Below are 18,736 nucleotides of genomic sequence, written 5' to 3' on the forward strand. Positions count from 1 at the left end.
GTACCGGTACCCCCTGTATATAGCCTCCACCTTGACTCTGTACCAGTACCCCCTGTATATAGCCTCCACATTGACTCTGTACCGGTACCCCTGTATATAGCCTCCGCATTGACTCTGTACCGGTACCCCCTGTATATAGCCTCCACATTGACTCTGTACCGGTACCCCATGTATATAGCCTCCACATTGACTCTGTACCGGTACCCCCTGTATATAGCCTCCACATTGACTCTGTACCGGTACCCCCTGTATATAGCCTCCACATTGACTCTGTACCAGTACCCCTGTATATAGCCTCCACATTCACTCTGTACCGGTACCCCCTGTATATAGCCTCCACATTGACTCTGTACCGGTACCCCCTGTATATAGCCTCCACTTTGACTCTGTACCAGTACCCCCTGTATATAGCCTCCACATTGACTCTGTACCGGTACCCCCTGTATATAGCCTCCGCATTGACTCTGTACCGGTACCCCCTGTATATAGCCTCCACATTGACTCTGTACCGGTACCCCATGTATATAGCCTCCACATTGACTCTGTACCGGTACCCCCTGTATATAGCCTCCACATTGACTCTGTACCGGTACCCCTGTATATAGCCTCCACATTGACTCTGTACCGGTACCCCCTGTATATAGCCTCCACATTCACTCTGTACCGGTACCCCCTGTATATAGCCTCCACATTGACTCTGTACCGGTACCCCCTGTATATAGCCTCCACATTGACTCTGTACCGGTACCCCCTGTATATAGCCTCCACATTCACTCTGTACCAGTACCCCATGTATATAGCCTCCACATTCACTCTGTACCAGTACCCCCTGTATATAGCCTCCACATTGACTCTGTACCGGTACCCCCTGTATATAGCCTCCACATTCACTCTGTACCAGTACCCCATGTATATAGCCTCCACATTCACTCTGTACCAGTACCCCCTGTATATAGCCTCCACATTGACTCTGTACCAGTACCCCCTGTATATAGCCTCCACATTGACTCTGTATCGGTACCCCATGTATATAGCCTCCACATTGACTCTGTACCGGTACCCCATGTATATAGCCTCCACATTGACTCTGTACCGGTACCCCCTGTATATAGCCTCCACATTGACTCTGTACTGGTACCCCCTGTATATAGCCTCTACATTGACTCTGTACTGGTACCCCCTGTATATAGCCTCCACATTGACTCTCGCTATTTTTATTTTACTGCTGATCTTTAATTATTTGTTACTTTTATTTCTTATTTTTTACTTAACCAACAATTTAGTTGTAAGAAAAATGTGTTAAGGGCTTCATTTCAGCATTTCACTGTAATGTCTAAACATGTAGTATTCGGCGCATGTGACAAATACTATTTGATTTGTTACACATGAAAACATGTTGTGAACCTGGTGTGACATAATTGAAGCTGTGCTGACACCTAGTGGACATCAAGAGAAACAACACCACACACACTATAACCTTAAAACAGATGGGATGCCTTACATAAGTTGCTCTTTAAAAAAATATAGATATATTAAACACTAATATATATGTCCAAGACGTTCAAAAGTCGGAATGTAAAGCAAAAACGACTGAAAAGTTATTCAAGAGCAGTTGTAGTGAATCAAGCATCTTGGGGTTAAATAGGTCAAAGTATATATTTTACATGTTCTAATTTATTTAATATTTATTTAACAAGATGAACTCAACAACATCGACACAAGTTACCTGGAAACAAGATTAACACAGAGAGAAATACAAAATACAATGCATGCTCTGTAGTACGAGTAGGTCATTAGTTACATTTCAACCACAGCGATTCCCCAATTGAGGCGCAACAGAGTTCACTGGAAATAATAACTAAACCAACGAACGAGACATGGTGGAGGCTACCAGAATGAAGAGAGACATTTGTCCGAATAAACGTGGTGAGTGAAAAACGTAATTACATAGCTCCCTCCCTACCCGGTATCTCATTCTACTGTTATACGACTCTGTCTGCGATGTTTGTTGACAACCTTGTTATTTATGAAGTTTTTGGTTCCTCAAATTATACCCACCCAGTGTGGACTGTATCCGTACGAAACAAACCCGCTTCAGGCTAAAGAAGAAAGGAAGCCACTACAATCAAGTCATCCCAGTGGACAGCAGCTAAAGAGTCGTCTAGGAAACCAAACGACTTGATGAAGACTCTAAGTTGCCGTCTGAATACTTCTAAGGAGCCTCAACTTGGGCAGTGGCTAAAGAGGAAAGGAAGCCCCTCAACATGATGCCTGGGGAGATATTTGCGTACAACACTGTTCTTGCAGAAGGAATTGTCTGGCAGCAGGAACACACAATTCATGTGTACGGATGTGATCTGCACATTCTGGCCACACCTGACCAAAGTTGCCCTTCATTGTCCAGAGCTCACCACTCTTCTAGACATGAAGCCACTGCTTTCCGTCATGCAAAGGCACATCGTTTGAAATGCGAGGTAAGTTTTTCTTTATTCAACTGTTCAAAGAGAATTTCCAGCTTCAGTTCTTTACACGGCTTCCCATTTAGATGTTTGTTATTCACAGAATTACAATATTAAGTCTGTTTTTAAATGTAAATTAAGATTAAGTGGGGAGGACGTAATCAGGAAGGAGCCGGCACAACTCTGGGGGAGGAAGTGGAACAAGGGAACAGCTTCCTGTCGAGGGCTGCAATCTGTTCCAAGCAAATGTCCAAAGGAGGAAAACAATTTGTTTGTTCTATTCAGCTGTTAATACTTATCTGGAATAAGGAGTTCTATTCAGCTGTTACTACTTATCTGGAATAAGGAGTTCTATTCAGCTGTTACTACTTATCTGGAATAAGGAGTTCTATTCAGCTGTTAATACTTATCTGGAATAAGGAGTTCTATTCAGCTATGTTAATACTTATCTGGAATAAGGAGTTCTATTCAGCTGTTAATACTTATCTGGAATAAGGAGTTCTATTCAGCTGTTAATACTTATCTGGAATAAGGAGTTCTATTCAGCTATGTTAATACTTATCTGGAATAAGGAGTTCTATTCAGCTATGTTAATACTTATCTGGAATAAGGAGTTATATTCAGCTATGTTAATACTTATCTGGAATAAGGAGTTCTATTCAGCTGTTACTACTAATCTGGAATAAGGAGTTCTATTCAGCTATGTTAATACTTATCTGGAATAAGGAGTTCTATTCAGCTGTTAATACTAATCTGGAATAAGGAGTTCTATTCAGCTATGTTACTACTTATCTGGAATAAGGAGTTCTATTCAGCTATGTTAGTACTTATCTGGAATAAGGAGTTCTATTCAGCTATGTTAGTACTTATCTGGAATAAGGAGTTCTATTCTGCTATGTTAATACTTATCTGGAATAAGGAGTTCTATTCAGCTATGTTAATACTTATCTGGAATAAGGAGTTCTATTTGGCTGTTCTAGCATCCAGGCTGAGGGGGTGAACAGACATGTTAACCATCCAGGCTGTGGGGGGGCCACAGACATGTTGACCATCCAGGCTGTGGGGGGGAACAGACATGTTAACCATCCAGGCCGTGGGGGAACAGACATGTTAACCATCCAGGCCGTGGGGGAACAGACATGTTAACCATCCAGGCCGTGGGGAACAGACATGTTAACCATCCAGGCTGTGGGGGGAACAGACATGTTAACCATCCAGGCCATGGGGGCCAGACATGTTAACCATTCAGGCCGCGGGGGAACAGACATGTTAACCATCCAGGCCGTGGGGAAACAGACATGTTAACCATCCAGGCTGTGGGGGGGACAGACATGTTAACCATCCAGGCTGTGGGGGGAACATACATGTTAACCATCCAGGCCGTGGGGGAACAGACATGTTAACCATCCAGGCCATGGGGGAACAGACATGTTAACCATCCAGGCCGTGGGGGAACAGACATGTTAACCATCCAGGCTGTGGGGGGAACAGACGTTAACCATCCAGGCCGTGGGGGGGAACAGACATGTTAACCATCCAGGCTGTGAACAGACATGTTAACCATCCAGGCTGTGGGGGGGAACAGACATGTTAACCATCCAGGCCGTGGGGAGGAACAGACATGTTAACCATCCAGGCCGTGGGGTGAATAGACATGTTAACCATCCAGGCTGTGGGGGAGAACAGACATGTTAACCATCCAGGCCGTGGGGGGAACAGACATGTTAACCATCCAGGCCGTGGGGGGGAACAGACATGTTAACCATCCAGGCTGTGGGGAACAGACATGTTAACCATCCAGGCTGTGGGGAACAGACATGTTAACCATCCAGGCCGTGGGGGAGAACAGACATGTTAACCATCCAGGCTGTGGGGGAGAACAGACATGTTAACAATCCAGGCCGTGGGGGGAACAGACATGTTAACCATCCAGGCCGTGAACAGACATGTTAACCATCCAGGCTGTGGGGGGAACAGACATGTTAACCATCCAGGCCGTGGGGGAACAGACATGTTAACCATCCAGGCTGTGGGGGAACAGACATGTTAACCATGTGGGGAGAAGACATGTTAACCATCCAGGCCGTGGGGGGAACAGACATGTTAACCATCCAGGCCGTGGGGGGGACAGACATGTTAACCATACAGGCCGTGGGGAACAGACATGATAACCATCCAGGCTGTGAACAGACATGTTAACCATCCAGGCTGTGGGGGAACAGACATGTTAACCATCCAGGCCGTGGGGGTAACAGACATGTTAACCATCCAGGCCGTGGGGGGGAACAGACATGTTAACCATCAGGCTGTGGGGGGGGGACAGACATGTTAACCATCCAGGCTGTGGGGGAACAGACATGTTAACCATCCAGGCCGTGGGGGTAACAGACATGTTAACCATCCAGGCTGTGGGGGGGACAGACATGTTAACCATCCAGGCTGTGGGGGGGAACAGACATGTCAACCATCCAGGCCGTGGGGGTAACAGACATGTTAACCATCCAGGCTGTGGGGGGAACAGACATGTTAACCATCCAGGCCGTGGGGGTAACAGACATGTTAACCATCCAGGCTGTGGGGGGAACAGACATGTTAACCATCCAGGCCGTGGGGGAACAGACATGTTAACCATCCAGGCTGTGGGGGGGGAAACAGACATGTTAACCATCCAGGCTGTGGGGGGCACAGACATGTTAACCATCCAGGCCGTGGCTGTGGGGGACCAGACATGTTAACCATCCAGGCTGTGGGGGTAACAGACATGTTAACCATCCAGGCCGTGGGGGTAACAGACATGTTAACCATCCAGGCTGTGGGGGAACAGACATGTTAACCATCCAGGCCGTGGGGGGAACAGACATGTTAACCATCCAGGCTGTGGGGGGGGAACAGACATGTTAACCATCCAGGCTGTGAACAGACATGTTAACCATCCAGGCTGTGGGGGGGAACAGACATGTTAACCATCCAGGCTGTGAACAGACATGTTAACCATCCAGGCTGTGGGGGGAACAGACATGTTAACCATCCAGGCTGTGGGGGGAACAGACATGTTAACCATCCAGGCTGTGGGGGGAACAGACATGTTAACCATCCAGGCCGTGGGGGGGAGACAGAGTTTTGTCCAGAAGATACTTGAAGGTGTATTGTGTGGATCAATACATTTATTTTATAATAATTATATTTATGCATTTATTTTATTTTAAAACAATTCATTATTCTGTTCTGCTTTTGTCATTATTCTCAGACAACAGCAAAAATCGAGATCTAGACTCTCCAAAAGTTGAAAAGAGTGATATGGGTGAAGGCGATGAGATTCTGTACAACAGGACAACTGAAGTTCAGCAATGGGCTAATACAGGTAAATGAATACATAAAATAAATAATCCTAAATGTAACTCTCCTGGACTGTCACCTTGACGTAGTGGAGAGGCTTGGGTCCTCTAATGACCCTGAGCTCTAACCCTTAGAGGGTGTACTCCAATGACCCTGAGAGGGTGTACTCCAATGACCCTGAGCTCTAACCCTTAGAGGACGTACTCCAATGACCCTGAGCTCTAACCCTTAGAGGGCGTACTCCAATGACCCTTAGAGGGTGTACTCCAATGACCCTGAGCTCTAACCCTTAGAGGGTGTACTCCAATGACCCTGAGAGGGTGTACTCCAATGACCCTGAGCTCTAACCATTAGAGGGTGTACTCCAATGACCCTTAGAGGGTGTACTCCAATGACCCTGAGCTCTAACCCTTAGAGGGTGTACTCCAATGACCCTGAGAGGGTGTACTCCAATGACCCTGAGCTCTAACCATTAGAGGGTGTACTCCAATGACCCTGAGAGGGTGTACTCCAATGACCCTGAGCTCTAACCCTTAGAGGGCGTACTCCAATGACCCTTAGAGGGTGTCCTCTAATGACCCTGAGCTCTAACCCTTAGAGGGCGTACTCCAATGACCCTGAGAGGGTGTACTCCAATGACCCTGAGCTCTAACCATTAGAGGGTGTACTCCAATGACCCTGAGAGGGTGTACTCCAATGACCCTGAGCTCTAACCATTAGAGGGTGTACTCTAATGACCCTGAGCTCTAACCCTTAGAGGGTGTACTCCAATGACCCTGAGCTCTAACCCTTAGAGGGTGTACTCCAATGACCCTGAGAGGGTGTACTCCAATGACCCTGAGCTCTAACCCTTAGAGGACGTACTCCAATGACCCTGAGAGGGTGTACTCCAATGACCCTGAGCTCTAACCCTTAGAGGGCGTACTCCAATGACCCTTAGAGGGTGTACTCCAATGACCCTGAGCTCTAACCCTTAGAGGGTGTACTCCAATGACCCTGAGAGGGTGTACTCCAATGACCCTGAGCTCTAACCCTTAGAGGGTGTACTCCAATGACCCTGAGAGGGTGTACTCCAATGACCCTGAGCTCTAACCCTTAGAGGGCGTACTCCAATGACCCTGAGAGGGTGTACTCCAATGACCCTGAGCTCTAACCCTTAGAGGTAATCTAATGCGTACTCAATGACCCTGAGAGGGTGTACTCCAATGACCCTGAGCTCTAACCCTTAGAGGGTGTACTCCAATGACCCTGAGCTCTAACCATTAGAGGGTGTACTCAATGACCCTGAGCTCTAACCCTTAGAGGGTGTACTCCAATGACCCTGAGCTCTAACCCTTAGAGGGTGTACTCCAATGACCCTGAGAGGGTGTACTCCAATGACCCTGAGAGCTAACCCTTAGAGGGCGTACTCCAATGACCCTTCGAGGGTGTACTCCAATGACCCTGAGCTCTAACCCTTAGAGGGTGTACTCCAATGACCCTTAGATGGTTATTCCACCGGCAGGTGAAATCAAGCCAGACAGGTTGAAGGGTAGGAGGCAGACAAAACATTCCCTGGTTCTCCAGGTTGGGGCTCACTCACCCCCCACATAACAAATCATTCCCTGGTTCTCCAGGTTGGGGCTCACTCACCCCCCACATAACAAATCATTCCCTGGTTCTCCAGGTTGGGGCTCACTCACCCCCCCACATAACAAATCATTCCCTGGTTCTTCAGGTTGGGGCTCACTCACTCCCCACATAACAAATCATTCCCTGGTTCTCCAGGTTGGGGCTCACTCACCCCCACATAACAAAACATTCCCTGGTTCTCCAGGTTGGGGCTCACTCACCCCCCACATAACAAATCATTCCCTGGTTCTCCAGGTTGGGGCTCACTCACCCCCCACATAACAAATAATTTGTTACAGAAACCTTCACAGGCCCTATGTTCCCCCAGGAAGTGTGTGCAACTAGTTACCGTTGGAGAGACGTTGATCATTTATAGATTTATTGTATTTCAGAGGAAACGATGAGAACATGGATGGTCCTCAGGTACTACAGAGAACAATTGAAGTCCTGTTTCTCAGCACCAAACAAAGGAAACAGAACCTCTACCGTCAGACAGGTACATTTCATCAATATTGAATTGCACACACTTCATTTCTCTTTCATTTCAAAGCCTTGCAATTTAACAAATAATTCCATTCTCCTTTTGTTTTGATGACAGAAGGATGAAAGAAAAGACCCTCTGTGCAGAAAGATATGGGAAGAAAAGGCCAAATTGACAGCTGCCACAGAGGAGTACAACACCCTTGTACCAGATTCAGCAAAACCATCTGCAGATGAGATCCTTTCTGCAGACCTTCCTGCACGGCCTCGGGAGCTGAGTGGCCTTGGGAGCTGAGTGGCCTTGGGAGCTGAGTGGTCCTGGGAGCCGAGTGGCCCCGGGAGCCGAGTGGCCCCGGGAGCCGAGTGGCCTCGGGAGCCGAGTGGCCTCGGGAGCCGAGTGGCCCTGGGAGCTGCGCGGCCTTGGGAGCTGCGTGGCCTTGGGAGCTGCGTGGCCTTGGGAGCTGAGTGGCCCTGGGAGCTGAGTGGCCCTGGGAGCTGAGTGGCCCTGGGAGCTGAGTGGCCCTGGGAGCTGAGTGGCCTTGGGAGCTGAGTGGCCCTGGGAGCTGAGTGGCCTCGGGAGCTGAGTGGCCTCGGGAGCTGAGTGGCCTCGGGAGCTGAGTGGCCTCGGGAGCTGAGTGGCCTCGGGAGCTGAGTGGCCTCGGGAGCTGAGTGGCCTCGGGAGCTGAGTGGCCTCGGGAGCTGCGTGGCCTCGGGAGCTGAGTGGCCTCGGGAGCTGAGTGGCCTCGGGAGCTGCACGGCCTCGGGAGCTGCGTGGCCTCGGGAGCTGAGTGGCCTCGGGAGCTGAGTGGCCTCGGGAGCTGAGTGGCCTCGGGAGCTGAGTGGCCTCGGGAGCTGCACGGCCTCGGGAGCTGCGCGGCCTCGGGAGCTGAGTGGCCTCGGGAGCTGCGTGGCCTCGGGAGCTGCGTGGCCTCGGGAGCTGCGTGGCCTCGGGAGCTGCACGGACAAAGTAAGTAGTATGTTTGTGTGTCACAATAACTATGTTTCTGTTTTGTTATCTGTGTTTGTTCAGTTGCTCAAACACAGACCACACTGCCATTAAAGTTACAAATCCACATTGCATTCTTCTGAATTTACAGCTGACCTACTCACAAAGACAATAGCCTTTGACCGGGTGATGCTCCTGAGACGGCTGAAGGAGGAAGAGGTAATTGTCCTAAAGGAAGTCCAGCAGCACTGGGAAAGCCTAAAGAGGGGATCGGAGAATGTGCAAGACCTTGCTTCACATGTGGCACCTGACCTAAGCAGGCAAAGTAGGGGAACGTTCATTAATATGTATTGATGTTGGCACCCTGTAATTGATATTGTATTTAAGGAATACTTCATTGTATTAGTAGTAGGGGAACGTTCATTAATATGTATTGATGTTGGCACCCTGTAATTGATATTGTATTTAAGGAATACGTCATTGTATTAGTAGTAGGGGAACGTTCATTAATATGTATTGATGTTGGCACCTTGTAATTGATATTGTATTTAAGGAATACTTCATTGTATTTACCCGACACATTACGATTGTTGGTGTCAGGTTGGCAATTGAATCAGTCGGGAGCTGGGAGCAGAGGTCTCTTCTCCATGCTTCAGAGGAGAGTCAGCAGGACACCAGGACTCTGTCAAACTGGTATACAGCAAAGCAAAGGGCCAAGACACCTCCCTCCTAGAAGATAACTTCATAGATGACCTCCTGGAAGAGGACCTCGATGACATCATCCACTACAGCTCTGATGACGAGGAATCTGTCCCAGACTGACGCTGTTCGTTTGGGTGGGTGCAGTTTGCATTGGGTGGAAAGTGATTCCATTTGTTTTGTAGATGTGCTTTATCTGCCTTCCTAAGGAAAAATAGTTTGAACATTTTATGGAAAATAAAGGTTTATGTTTCTTCCTTGTTGACAATGTGATCATGTGGTACAGATTGGAGAAGGGCGCTCGTCTGTTACTGCTTTTGCCCGGTCACATGACCAGGTCACATGACCAGGTCCGATCCCTTTAAATGGCCAATCTGCAGTTGATACATCCACTTATGGATGCTTGAAGAATATCATTTATAAATGCCTCATGAATATAGTTCAACTGCCCCATCAGATCCCAAAATGGATGTTTTTGTTCTACTCCAATGTTTGTAAACAGAGTAAATGTAAACATACACTAGCATGTGTCCAACTCATTCCACGGTGAGCCGAGTGTCTGCGGGTTTCACTCCTCCCATGGAGCTACATCAGTACATTAGTCATGGGATTTTAAGTTAAGGTGACCAGATTTCTGAAATTAAAACCGGGGACATTTACAGGTCGGAGGTCAATATATCATTACAATATCCAATGTTATTATCTATTATATATAATATCAATATATCATTAAATATCCAATGTTATTATCTATTATATATAATATCAATATATCATTAAAATATCCAATGTTATTATCTATTATATATAATATCAATATATCATTAAAATATCCAATGTTATTATCTATTATATATAATATCAATATATCATTAAATATCCTATGTTATTATCTATTATATACTCCTGGCAGGGGAGGTTGAAGTTTGTCTTCACAATAAGCATGGCCTTGATGGCAGGAACAGTGAACCTATTTCTTGCTGCTGTCCATATATCATTCATTTGGGAGAACAATCTCTCGACTGGTGTATTACTTCCAGGTAAGCACATGACAACAGACGCTAATCTAGCCAGGTTAGTGTGTGGGATGTGGTTCTCTTTGAAGTGGGTAATTCCATCTCTGACTAAGCGGTGTCTCCAATGTTTTCCATTCTTCAAGCGATCCCCCCCTTTAGGAACTCTTGCAGGCCAGTAACCTCGTCAAACAATGCATCCTCATTGATGGTCACATGGGGGCATTTTTCCTGCAGTGTGGCTGCTGCCGTCTGGATCTCTTCACGCTGAGGTTGCCTTTTTAAAAGGAGACAAAGTACATCTTTTAGATTATCTGTGTGCTTCCCCAATGCCTGCAAGTAGTTCACAGCCGTAGTGAAGAATGATCCAAAGAAGGTATGTGTGTTTTCGGCAGAGAATGCCACGACTTTGTTTTCCAGGTTACATTTTTGGATGACCACCAGGACCTCAGCTGCAATCTCCTCTGCTGTTTCTGCTTTCAATTCAACACAATCAAGCAGTTTTGTTTCCACAGATGTGTTGCCACCATATATCTTACAATATCTGACTACTATTGGCAGCAGCTTTACATGTCCATGATTGGACGCATCAATGGACAGGGACACAAATTCAACCTGGTCTCGCTCCTGTGGTACCAAAGTAGTTGCCCATGTTGCTAACACGTTACTCACTGTGGCGTTACATTTTGTCCTAGCACATGTACACTTCGGCTCATAAAGCTTCCGTGTCAGTTGTGCTGTGCAGTCCATAGATCTGTAACTATGATTGTGTCGCATAGTGTGGTGTGCAAAGACACCCTCCTGTACAGCTAAACCATATTCTTCTTGGGAAGGCTCTACCTTCTTGAAGAATGTGGTGACAGAGGGCAAACCAACACGGCCAATCAGAGAGGCTTTATGCTTTTTAGTCTGTTGATGTTCTACCACTGCCGTTCTTCACCGACAGCCAATTGAAAGAGAGGAATGAAAAAGGGTGCAGGGAACCATTCTATCGTCTTGACCTGAGCGTATAAATGGAAATTATCTCATCATGTTGTCATTAAAATGGCATTTCCGTTTCTGGGAAAGAGCCATTGTTCCTCCTCTGTCTGCTCTTCTTCACTCTCCTCGCTTCACTCTTCTTACTCCCTTTTACTCTCCAATCTTTAATAATAAATAGAACACTATTACATATAATACTTTGGTTAACAGATTCCCATTGCTTGCCTCATTTTGTATTTTATCTCAAAAACATTGTTTGTAATAATAAATTGGCAGGCTCTGTAATCATATCTTAACCTTTCCTCCTCTGTCTCACTCTTCTTCCTATCCAGTCTTCCTCCTCTCCACTCTCTAACAGAAAACATTATGCTAATGTTATCCATGAAAATGTCTAAATATATGTTCACACTACTTATAATGCCAAACCATTACAATTGTAATCTACAAATAAATATTATCATAATTAATTGTGTATTTCAAAATAGCCCGTCCACTGCATGTTTACGTGTGAACGTTTTTTAACCTCGTTACCATGACAGCAGCTGGCTAACCGAGCTAGATAACTTAGTCGACATAGCTAATGTCAGCTAGCATAACCTATTTAAAACCATATAACGCAGACCATTTAACTATAAAATAAGTTGTGAAAGAACATCATTAGCTAGTATCTCAAACGAGTGTAACTTACTTGGCTTGAAAAGCCGTTTGTGGTGATGTTATGGATTCACTTGACACTTCCGGCCGAGTTTTCCACAGCAGTTTCCTCTAAAACTGGCGCGAGCAAGTAGTTAGTAGAAGAAGAAGAGTGAATGAAGCTGCTGTCGCGAGCGGCCCCCTCTGCTGGACAAAACAAGCACAACAAGATTGAGACGTCAACCGGATGACTCTGATGCCCGGTCTTTCTTACCACGTAAAATATTATTTCACTTTGCAGTCTGTTTTTAACGCACAATTAAAAACGGGGACATCTCCAGCCGGGGACAGGCCACGGAAAACGGGGACGTCTGGTCACCCTATTTTAAGTCAACGATTCCTTATGTATGAATGAGATGTACAAATGCTGAACTAGTACTGAGTACTTTGACCCGTTACTTCTAGACTCTCAAGTAGTTTTCCAGAGGGCTACTTTACTTGTACAATAACTGACTCTCCCATCAGCTGCAGATGAAACCGGTTAGTTGAAAAATGTTGCCTAGAATCTACAGGCACTCGCAATGAATCATCAAAACTATGGACACATAATGATTGAAGTGATTATTGTATTTGATTATTCTGACCCAATTATGACCCATGACATCTTCTGGGAAGAATAATGCAGAACAGAAGAATAATGCATAGCCTTGTGTGTTAAGCTAAAAACGTGGAAATGTTCCTATTGAAATGGGGGTTGTCCCATCCTGAACAGGCCGGATGCAAGTGACCAACTCTTATCGATACTATTGGCAACACCGTATTATTACTAAAATTAGATGAAGTAAATGAAAGTTATGCAGACAGGTCTGACATAGTGGGAGAACTGTGAACATGCACGTATATATATCTGTGTTGTTCGGACACGTCGCCGGTTTGGTCGTTCAGTTGGTTTGTTTTGGTTTTGTGCGTCGCTATGCCCGTGACGTAATAAACTAGGTTTCTGAATTTTCTGATTACATTTTTAAACTATTCATTATTATTCTTGCGCAATGTTACTTTCATTTGAATGTCGTAAACATTGTCGGATTCTATTAAATAATTGATGTAACAGATATAATCTTGTTATAGAAACCGGAAAAGTTGTGAACTACAAATGTGACGCCATTTTGTAGTTTTTTTTACTAACCCTAACCGTTTAAAAAAAATCAATATCTTCGCTATTATCATTCTAATTGATGTGTAGAATGATGTGTACATTCATTAGGACATACATAACGCTGTACTGCATCAGCACATGCCAATTCAATGTCTGAAGTAGTGCACTTTTTGAAAGGTGTTTTTCGTCGTAACTAATATACTCGTCGTAATTTTATACTATGTATTTTTTATTAGCTAAGTAATAAATGGCAAATGCAACTTTCGTATATACGGGCTCACTGTAATGCCACGCAGGGCAGAACAGAGAACTGACAAGATGTATGTAAACAGTGTTCTTATACTGTGATGGACATAGGCGAACCCGTCTGTTGGCCTATCACAGTAGAGACTGGGCGTGGTTTAAACTTGCCCAGCCTATCGCAGGCGCTCAGGCGCGTCCCCGCCTCTTGGCGCTTCTTGGAGTCCCCCCTCCGTCGATGTATAGATCCTTACTGTTCTGGTATCAGGGGTAGGTCTATACCAGGGGTAGGTCTATATCAGGGGTAGGCCTATATCAGGGGTAGACCCATATCATGGGTAGGTCTGTATCAGGGGTAGGTCTATATCAGGGGTAGGTCTATACCAGGGGTAGGTCTATATCAGGGGTAGGCCTATATCAGGGGTAGACCCATATCATGGGTAGGTCTGTATCAGGGGTAGGTCTATATCAGGGGTAGACCCATATCAGGGGTAGGTCTATACCAGGGGTAGGTCTATATCAGGGGTAGGTCTATACCAGGGGTAGGTCTATATCAGGGGTAGGCCTATATCAGGGGTAGGTCTGTATCCAACATAAAAAATGCAGGTGAAGTAATTTAAGTAATAGCATTATATATACTGTATATATAATCCATATATACAGTATGTAAGCTATGTTGATATACACTTAGTCCTATTTATTATAATATATTCTATAGTCCTATGTATTATAATATATAGCCTATAGTCCTATGTATTATAATATATAGTCTAGTCTATAGTCCTATATATTATAATATATAGTCTATAGTCCTATGTATTATAATATATAGCCTATAGTCCTATGTATTATAATATATAGCCTATAGTCCTATGTATTATAATATATAGTCTATAGTCCTATGTATTATAATATATAGTCTAGTCCTATAGTCCTATGTATTATAATATATAGTCTATATGTAGTCCTATGTATTATAATATATAGTCTATAGTCCTATGTATTATAATATATAGTCTATCCTATATTATAATATATAGTCCTATGTATTATAATATATAGTCTATAGTCCTATGTATTATAATATATAGTCTATAGTCCTATGTATTATAATATATAGTCTATAGTCCTATGTATTATAATATATAGTCTATATAGTCCTATGTATTATAATATATAGTCTAGTCTATAGTCCTATGTATTATAATATATAGTCTATCTATAGTCCTATGTATTATAATATATAGTCTATAGTCCTATGTATTATAATATATAGTCTAGTCTATAGTCCTATGTATTATAATATATAGTCTATAGTCCTATGTATTATAATATATAGTCTAGTCTATAGTCCTATGTATTATAATATATAGTCTATAGTCCTATGTATTATAATATATAGTCTATCTATAGTCCTATGTATTATAATATATAGTCTATAGTCCTATGTATTATAATATATAGTCTATAGTCCTATGTATTATAATATATAGTCTAGTCTATAGTCTATATAGTCTATGTATTATAATATATAGTCTAGTCCTATAGTCCTATGTATTATAATATATAGTCTATAGTCCTATGTATTATAATATATAGTCTATAGTCCTATGTATTATAATATATAGTCTATAGTCTATAGTCTATGTATTATAATATATAGTCTAGTCTATAGTCCTATGTATTATAATATATAGTCTAGTCTATAGTCCTATGTATTATAATATATAGTCTATAGTCTATAGTCCTATGTATTATAATATATAGTCTAGTCTATATTATTATAATATATAGTCCTATGTATTATAATATATAGTCTATAGTCCTATGTATTATAATATATAGTCTAGTCTATAGTCCTATGTATTATAATATATAGTCTATAGTCTATAGTCTATAGTCTCCTATGTATTATAATATATAGTCTATAGTCCTATGTATTATAATATATAGTCTAGTCTATAGTCCTATGTATTATAATATATAGTCTATATAGTCCTATGTATTATAATATATAGTCTATCTATATTATAATATATAGTCCTATGTATTATAATATATTATAATATATAGTCTATCTATAGTCCTATGTATTATAATATATAGTCTATCTATAGTCCTATGTATTATAATATATAGTCTATAGTCCTATGTATTATAATATATAGTCTATAGTCCTATGTATTATAATATATAGTCTATAGTCCTATGTATTATAATATATAGTCTATATAGTCCTATGTATTATAATATATAGTCTATCTATAGTCCTATGTATTATAATATATAGTCTATAGTCCTATGTATTATAATATATAGTCTATAGTCCTATGTATTATAATATATAGTCTATAGTCCTATGTATTATAATATATAGTCTAGTCTATAGTCCTATGTATTATAATATATAGTCTATAGTCCTATGTATTATAATATATAGTCTATAGTCCTATGTATTATAATATATAGTCTATAGTCCTATGTATTATAATATATAGTCTATAGTCCTATGTATTATAATATATAGTCTATAGTCCTATGTATTATAATATATAGCCTATAGTCCTATGTATTATAATATATAGTCTATAGTCTATAGTCCTATGTATTATAATATATAGTCTATAGTCTATAGTCTATGTATTATAATATATAGTCTATAGTCCTATGTATTATAATATATAGTCTATATAGTCCTATGTATTATAATATATAGTCTATAGTCCTATGTATTATAATATATAGTCTATAGTCCTATATTATAATATATAGCCTATATTATAATATATCTAGTCTATAGTCCTATGTATTATAATATATAGTCTATAGTCCTATGTATTATAATATATAGTCTATCTATAGTCCTATGTATTATAATATATAGTCTATAGTCCTATGTATTATAATATATAGTCTAGTCTATAGTCCTATGTATTATAATATATAGTCTATAGTCCTATGTATTATAATATATAGTCTATAGTCCTATGTATTATAATATATAGTCTATAGTCCTATGTATTATAATATATAGCCTATAGTCCTATGTATTATAATATATAGTCTATCCTATAGTCCTATGTATTATAATATATAGTCTAGTCTATAGTCCTATGTATTATAATATATAGTCTATAGTCTGTATTATAATATATAGTCTATAGTCCTATGTATTATAATATATAGTCTAGTCTATTATATTATAATATAGTCTATAGTCCTATGTATTATAATATATAGTCTATAGTCCTATGTATTATAATATATAGTCTATAGTCCTATGTATTATAATATATAGTCTATAGTCTATAGTCCTATAATTATAATATATAGTCTATAGTCCTATGTATTATAATATATAGTCTATAGTCCTATGTATTATAATATATAGTCCTATGTATTATAATATATAGTCCTATGTATTATAATATATAGTCTATAGTCCTATGTATTATAATATATAGTCTATAGTCCTATGTATTATAATATATAGCCTATAGTCCTATGTATTATAATATATAGTCTAGTCTATAGTCCTATGTATTATAATATATAGTCTATAGTCCTATGTATTATAATATATAGTCTATAGTCCTATGTATTATAATATATAGCCTATAGTCCTATGTATTATAATATATAGTCTATAGTCCTATGTATTATAATATATAGTCTATAGTCCTATAGTCCTATGTATTATAATATATAGTCTATAGTCCTATGTATTATAATATATAGTCTATAGTCCTATATTATATATATAGTCTATAGTCCTATGTATTATAATATATAGTCTATAGTCCTATGTATTATAATATATAGTCTAGTCTATAGTCCTATGTATTATAATATATAGTCTAGTCTATAGTCCTATGTATTATAATATATAGTCTATAGTCCTATGTATTATAATATATAGTCTATCTAGTCCTATGTATTATAATATATAGTCTATAGTCCTATGTATTATAATATATAGTCTATAGTCCTATGTATTATAATATATAGTCTATAGTCCTATGTATTATAATATATAGTCTATAGTCCTATATTATAATATATAGTCTAGTCTATAGTCCTATGTATTATAATATATAGTCTATAGTCCTATGTATTATAATATATAGTCTATAGTCTATATTATAATATATAGTCTATAGTCCTATGTATTATAATATATAGTCTATAGTCCTATGTATTATAATATATAGTCTATAGTCCTATGTATTATAATATATAGTCTATAGTCTATAGTCCTATGTATTATAATATATAGTCTATAGTCCTATGTATTATAATATATAGTCTATAGTCCTATGTATTATAATATATAGTCTATAGTCCTATGTATTATAATATATAGTCTATAGTCCTATGTATTATAATATATCTAGTCTATAGTCCTATGTATTATAATATATCTAGTCTATAGTCCTATGTATTATAATATATAGTCTATAGTCCTATGTATTATAATATATAGTCTATAGTCCTATGTATTATAATATATAGTCTATAGTCTATAGTATAATTATAATATATAGTCTAGTCTATAGTCCTATGTATTATAATATATAGTCTAGTCTATAGTCCTATGTATTATAATATATAGTCTATAGTCCTAGTCTATAGTCCTATGTATTATAATATATAGTCTATAGTCCTATGTATTATAATATATAGTCTATAGTCCTATGTATTATAATATATAGTCTATAGTCCTATGTATTATAATATATAGTCTATAGTCCTATGTATTATAATATATAGTCTAGTCTATAGTCCTATGTATTATAATATATAGTCTATAGTCCTATGTATTATAATATATAGTCTATAGTCCTATGTATTATAATATATAGTCTATAGTCCTATGTATTATAATATATAGTCTATAGTCCTATGTATTATAATATATAGTCTAGTCTATAGTCCTATGTATTATAATATATAGTCTATAGTCCTATGTATTATAATATATAGTCTAGTCTATAGTCCTATGTATTATAATATATAGTCTAGTCTATAGTCCTATGTATTATAATATATAGTCTAGTCTATAGTCCTATGTATTATAATATATAGTCTATAGTCCTATGTATTATAATATATAGTCTATAGTCCTATGTATTATAATATATAGTCTATAGTCCTATGTATTATAATATATAGTCTAGTCTAT

General features: G+C 39.9%; 1 protein-coding gene and 1 long non-coding RNA gene across 5 annotated transcripts in view; one reads left to right on the forward strand and one right to left on the reverse strand.

Annotated features, from left to right (window-relative positions):
* Window positions 1–18,736, forward strand: part of LOC115126308 (myelin-oligodendrocyte glycoprotein-like) — a 264,366-nt gene that overhangs the window by 85,362 nt on the left and 160,268 nt on the right. The window lies entirely within an intron of this gene.
* LOC135574215 (uncharacterized) lies at window positions 8,701–12,365 on the reverse strand. 4 transcript variants are annotated; one of them, XR_010465234.1, is made up of 4 exons: window positions 12,214–12,364; window positions 9,406–10,821; window positions 8,997–9,144; window positions 8,758–8,840 (listed from the first exon to the last, which is right to left on the reverse strand). It is a non-coding gene; the product is annotated as an uncharacterized LOC135574215 (long non-coding RNA). The 4 variants fall into 4 exon arrangements; XR_010465232.1 differs by lacking the exon at window positions 8,758–8,840 and adding an exon at window positions 8,701–8,755 and having other exon boundaries at window positions 8,997–10,821; window positions 12,214–12,365; XR_010465231.1 differs by having other exon boundaries at window positions 8,997–10,821.

This window comes from Oncorhynchus nerka, linkage group LG12 (genome assembly GCF_034236695.1).
Source record: "Oncorhynchus nerka isolate Pitt River linkage group LG12, Oner_Uvic_2.0, whole genome shotgun sequence".
In the NCBI taxonomy this organism is placed as follows: domain Eukaryota; kingdom Metazoa; phylum Chordata; class Actinopteri; order Salmoniformes; family Salmonidae; genus Oncorhynchus; species Oncorhynchus nerka.